Here is a 6,518-nt window from a genome sequence, read left to right on the forward strand (position 1 = left end):
ATGTGTTAATGATTGCATTTTATATTGGAAGGAAAAATGAGAAGCTAGATCTGTGCAATATATGTGGTGCATCAAGATGGAAAAGCAATAAGCATAGTGGGGAAGATAAGTGTAAAGAAAATGGTAAACGAATACCACAAAAGACACTAAGATACTTTCCACTAAAACCAAGGCTACAACGATTATTTATGTGCTCAAAGACCGCATCACTTATGAGATGGCATCATGGTAAGAAGAAAACTGATGGTACAATGAGACACCCTATTGATGGATCTGCTGGGAATCATTCGACAAAGAGTACCCTACTTTTGCGTCTGACCCTCGTAATGTTAGACTTGGGCTTGCTAGTGATGTTTTTCAACCCTTCATAAATTCAAAAAAACTATATAGTATATGGCCAGTGATCCTACTTCCTTATAATTTGCCGCCTAAGCTTTGTATGAAGCAGCATAATATGACTCTTTAATGCTAATTCCAGGTCCCAAAGGTCTTGGTGATGCAATTGACGTGTATTTGCAACCTCTTATTAAGGAGCTGAAGGAGCTATGGGAAATTGGTGTTGAGACTTATGATGCAGCATCACAACATCATTTCGAGCTCCGTGCATGTTTGATGTGGACTATTAATGATTTTCCAGCATACGCAATGCTTTCAGGATGGAAAACTAAAGGGTATTTGGCTTGTCCTTGTTGTTTAAAAGGTACTCAATCAGAGAGGCTATCTTACGGGGGTAAAGAATGCTATATGGGCCATCGATGCTATTTGCCAAAGAATCATAAATGGAGAAAGGATAAAGATTCATTCAATGGAAAAGTTGATCATAGTCTACCTCCAGAACCATATTTAATTGATGATGTTCTTTATCAACTTAAGGACTTGGAGAAAATTATTTTGTCTAATGATCCAAGCATGAAGACAAAAATATCTTATGACCTTAGGGGGGACAATTGGAATAAAAAAAAGTATTTTCTTTGAGCTTCCATATTGGAGGACACATCTATTACGACACAATTTAGATGTGATCCATATTGAGAAGAACATATGTGATAGTATTCTTGGGACAATTATAAATATCAAAGGGAAGACCAAAGACAATTTGAAATCACGTCTTGACTTGGAAGATATGGGTTGAGGTCTACGTTGCACCCAATAAAAGAAGGGGAAAAATGGAAAATTCATCCGGCTCCATATACTTTTTCCCCATCTAAAAAAAAACATTTTTCCAATTTTTTGAAAGAGCCAAGAGTTCCTAATGGTTTTTCATCAAATATTACTTATTGTGTGAATTAAAAGGAATAAAAAATTTAGGGATTAAAGAGTCATGACTGTCATGTAATACTCGAGCATTTGCTTCCTTTAGCAATACGTGGTCTTCTCACACCACTAGTACGTGAAGCACTAACTGGGTTGTCCATGTATTTTACATTATTATGTGCTAAAACACTTAAGGTTGATGAATTAGAGCAACTATAGTCTAAAATTCCTATCACTCTCTATAAATTAGAGAAGGTTTTTCCTCCCTCCTTCTTTGATGTGATGATGCATTTACCAATACATTTAGCCAATGAAGCAAAGAGTGGAGGGCCGGTTCAGTTTAGATGGATGTATCCTATTGAGCAATATATGTATAAGCTAAAGTCTTATATACGCAATAGGGCCCATCAAGAGGCTTCTATCGCAGAAGGTTATTTAGCAGAGGAGTGTATAAATCTTTGTTCAAGGTATATGCATAATGTAGAGTCAAGATTTAATCGTCTTGATCGAAATTATGAAAATGTCCAAGGTCATGTTGATGCTCTGCCTATTTTAAGTCATTATGGTCGAGCGTTCGGAGCTGCTACTGTTAGAGAGCTAGAGAAGAGAGAGCTTGATGAAGCTCACATTTATATTTTGAAGAATTTTGATGAGGTCCAACCTTTTATTCACTAAGAACCTAAGACCTATCTAACTTCATTCTTTTTTCTATATTAACTTATCAATATTAAGAAGTGTATTTGTATGATTATTTTATAGAGAGTATGCTGAAATTCATAAATCAATGGATCATAGAATCACAGAAGAGGAATGGTGTGAAAATTTTAAAATTTGGTTCAAGAATAAAGTAAGAAAATATTCTTTTGTTTAGGTTTTAAGGTATATGATTTGACATTATGTTAAATTATAAAATTTATGTTTTATTTTTTTTCATGGTAGGTTGCCCAATTATATGAGACTAATAAGAGCACAGAAATGGAAAATTTGCTTTCATTTCACGAGGGCCAACACAATATGTTACATCGTTCACTGGTTATATTGTTAATGGATATAGGTTTCACATAGAAAGTCGTGATAAAACCTTGAGAACACAAAATAGTGGGGTGGTTGTGATCGGAAACACAGGGAATGAAGAGGAGAACATTGATTATTATGGAATAGTGACTGCTATAGTAAAGATCCAATATCTTGGGCAAAATCGAGTAGTACTAATTCGTTGTATTTGGTGGGACGTATATGATAATATTAGAGGAGTCAAAACCGATGAATATGGAGTTGTTAGTGTTAATTGCAATAGGCAATTAAAAACTAATGAACCATATATATTAGCTAGTCAAGCTAGACAAGCTTTTAACGCCATTGACAATCTAAATAAAGGTTGGAAGCTTGTGTCAAAGACTCAACCGCGCAACTATGATGAAAGTGATGATAACGAAGAAGGTGATGCATATCAACATGGTGAATTATTCAAACCTACATATGCGGCATATTCCTCAACAATGGCAAGTTCTAAAATTTGTAAGAGCAGGGATGGCATAGATCCAATCTTTATGCCTTAGCTCTTATCCCGAATGAGCTGAAGCTGAAACTTGTTCTATGATATGCTAGAAAGTGAATCTGGCTTTTTTTTTTTTTTTTTTTTTTGAACCTAGCTACACTAGCTAGCAGTGTCTGAACACAAGCCACTTTTTTTCAAAGAGCTCAAGAAACTTTGGAAGACCTCAACAGTTCCTTCAAAAGCAGGAATACTGTTTTCTGAATTAAACACTTTGCTAATAGATTATGAGCCTTACAAAGGCCTTCTGAATCCGGTAAATTATTGTCTCTTTAAGTTGCAAAAAATGCGATAAATCTTGTCCTTGCATCCAAACACTAACATATATCCTAGGAAGTATGATGTAGGAAATTTGACTGATGATTTTCTAGGTAAGCATCATACATCATACACGAAGTCTTGTGAGATTTTAAATCTTTTGTAGTTGTAGTATTGTCGTCTTATATGAACTTATGAGATTTGAACTTATGTTAAAGTGATTTGAAGATAATGAAACTTTGGATTTTTTCAGGTAACATGAAAATTTGGACATTGGTCAGTGCTAAAGTGATTTGGTTGCTGCTGGTCTGCTGCTCTTAATTAGTTGCTGCTGCGCTTAGCTGTTGTTCTTAGCTGCCGTTTTGCTGCTGCTCTTTAGTTGCTGGGCTCTTTGTTGCTACTGATGCTTTTGGGTGCTGCTGCAGTATTGTTGGTGGTGATGTGGTGTTCCCGGTTTATTATTATTTTTTTAATTATTAACATTTTTAATCATACAATGTGATGGGTTTATGAGCACTTCTAGAGATATAATATTGTATTTATTGTACGTGTTATATTTGAATTTATTTTTATTGGAATTAAAACAAATATATATTAAGTGTAAATATAAATTTATCATATTATTTGATATAAGCATGTGAAATCTCTTGTCCAGTATGTGCTAGACATTTTTTATTAATTGGATTAAAACCTATTTGTAAAGGGCAGATGTAATGCCCGTTGCAAATAACAGGGTTATTCGTAACGGGTAGATGTAATGCCTGTTATGAATAATGGGGTTATTCGTAACGGGCAGATGTAATGCCCGTTACAAATAACGGAGTTATTTGAAACGGGCAGATGTAATGCTCGTTATGAATAACGGGGTTATTCGTAACAGGCACTTGTTTTCCCCGTTACGAATAACTGCTTATTCGTAACGGGCAGTACATTGTCTATCCGTAACGGCCGTTAACGTAACGCTTGTTGCCCGTTACGGATAGACTGTTTTTGCCCGTTACGGATAACAACTTTTTCACTAGTGGCACCAAAAGTGGAGAACAAGGACCTTTAAAAAGAGGCGAAGAGAAGAATAAAATAATCTTATTTTTAATTCTGTTTTGTTTTAGTTTTTTTTTTCATGAATTGACTTGAATCATCTTATTTGATTAATTTTTACATTGGAGCTTGCTTATGACTTTTTACATATTGTTTTTTACTTGCCACTGTGCTTTTGTTTCATGGGATGACAGTTGTTTCTACAATAGATTATTTGAAACAGAAAATACGAATGCATGATCTTCAGAGCTCTATTAATATGCAAATGAAAATCTAAAAAGGTGTAGTAAAAATATGGGGTTGGTACACTAATCAATATTATATAGTGCCAGTAGTATTAAGAATTAGAGGCATATATTCTTGCTCTTTGTAAACAAATGATTCAAGAGTTGAATATTTTGTACAGGTATTTCTCACTTAATTTTTAATTTGTTTGGAATATGTTGTTATACCCTTATCTCATATAAATATTTATAACGAGGTATAAATTTTCTTAATTTATTGCATGTAAAATGGTTCGGCTAACAAAGAAAGGAATTCGTCTAAATGTGAAAATTATTTGACCAAGTGCAAAAGTGGCTCATTCAAATGAAGTTGCACATAAACCTTCTTTGGTAGGATCGAAGAGAAATTATGTACCACCCCAATTGCTTGCTAGGGGACATGGACAAAAGTTAGCAGACATGTATTCTGCCAAAAGACAAGTTCTGCCTAACTCTTTCAATGCAACTAGAACACACAATGATATTTCTAAGTCTCTTTAAGGTCAATTGAATCATTCTAGAGGTATTCCTAATAAGTATAAATCTAATGTAATGATAGAACTTCCTTCAATCCATTATCTTCTTCCCCACATCAATGATCAAGAAATGACGTGGAAGATTATAATTCATCATCTGAGTCAATGCATGAGGAAAATGATGAGAATCATATCTACTCCTCCCCTGAAGACGAGGATATGCATATTCCACATGATAATGAGGATTTAAGTGATCATGATTTTGAGGCAAATGAAAATATGATTGATCATCAAAATGATAATGACAATGAGAGAGAGATATCTACTGATGTTCAAGAAAATGCAAATGGTAATATTTTTAGCAATTAACAATATATTTGATTTATCATGTATCTATTATTTTTTTGGTTGCAAATGTATCTATTAATTTGATACTTCTAACTTTTTTTTTTTTAATAGATGGGGGTGCATCTTCTACCACTAAGAAAGCTATGATTGAAAAAAACAGGGGAAGAAACAAATTTAAGGAAATAGCTATGCTTAAGCCTAATGAGAACTTAGAGATTCAAATCTATATTAATAGAGTTGTGGGAACAAATCACAAGGTATTTGCAAGGCATCTTGGGATCATAGTTCAAGACTCAAATATCTGCCCAGTTAGAGTCCGCAAATGGAGTGATATTGGAGATAGAGAAAAAGAACACATGTGGACTGTTGTTACGGTAAGTATTTAGTCTAGTTGCTAAGCTATTGATTCATATACTATTATTTATTACAAGAAGTGGAGTATATCAAATATACTACTTCAATTCCATTTCATAAAATGCAGAATTTAAGATGTATTGTGAAGCTTTTGTGCATTCTCTCATTATTTTGTCAATTGTCCTAATCCTAAAGTCATGAAACTGTTAGCTCAAATTGTAATGCAGATGATAGAGCTGCGCTTCATACTAGTTTTTTACAGGTTAGAAGACATGTATTCTGCTAAAAGACAAAGGTTAGCAGACATGTATTCTGCCAAAATTCTTATTAATGGTCTGAAATCTCTTTACTAGTCTTTCCCTTAGTTTAAGGACAGTTCCTAATTTGATTAGGAACAGAAAACTTACTACTGTCTTATTGAGGTGGTTGTGATCTTAAAGGGACAACTCCTAATTATTTTTAACTTTTTTTTTGTATTGATTAAATTAATGATCATATCTGGTAGTGGTAGAATTAATTATATCTTATTTTCCAACATTAATTGATAATCTATCTTATGTTAGGACGTCTTTACTAATGAAAGCATTGACGCTTACAAGGAGCATGTTCTTAACCATATGATAGAGATATGGACAAATTGGAGGTCTGGTTTATTAAGGTGTAATGTCACCAAGAAGAAAATTACCTTAGCAGCTACATACAAAGGTAAGCCACCAAACGGAGTTGAAGAGAATGATTGGAAGTGGCTAATCAAGGAGGTTTATTTAGACAATGATTTTCAAGTAAATCCACAAAACTAGAATTTATTTTTTACTATTATTTTTATATCATATAATGATACATATTGTTAATAATCTACAGAAAAGAAGCATTAGGAACTCTGAGAATAGAGCTCATTATCTTAAAGAGCTAATGCATTGAACAGGGAGCAAGCCTACTAGACAAGTCATTTCGGGTGAATTGGTATGTTGA

The sequence above is a fragment of the Chenopodium album genome, chromosome 5, assembly GCF_948465745.1.
Source record: "Chenopodium album chromosome 5, dcCheAlbu1.1, whole genome shotgun sequence".
In the NCBI taxonomy this organism is placed as follows: domain Eukaryota; kingdom Viridiplantae; phylum Streptophyta; class Magnoliopsida; order Caryophyllales; family Amaranthaceae; genus Chenopodium; species Chenopodium album.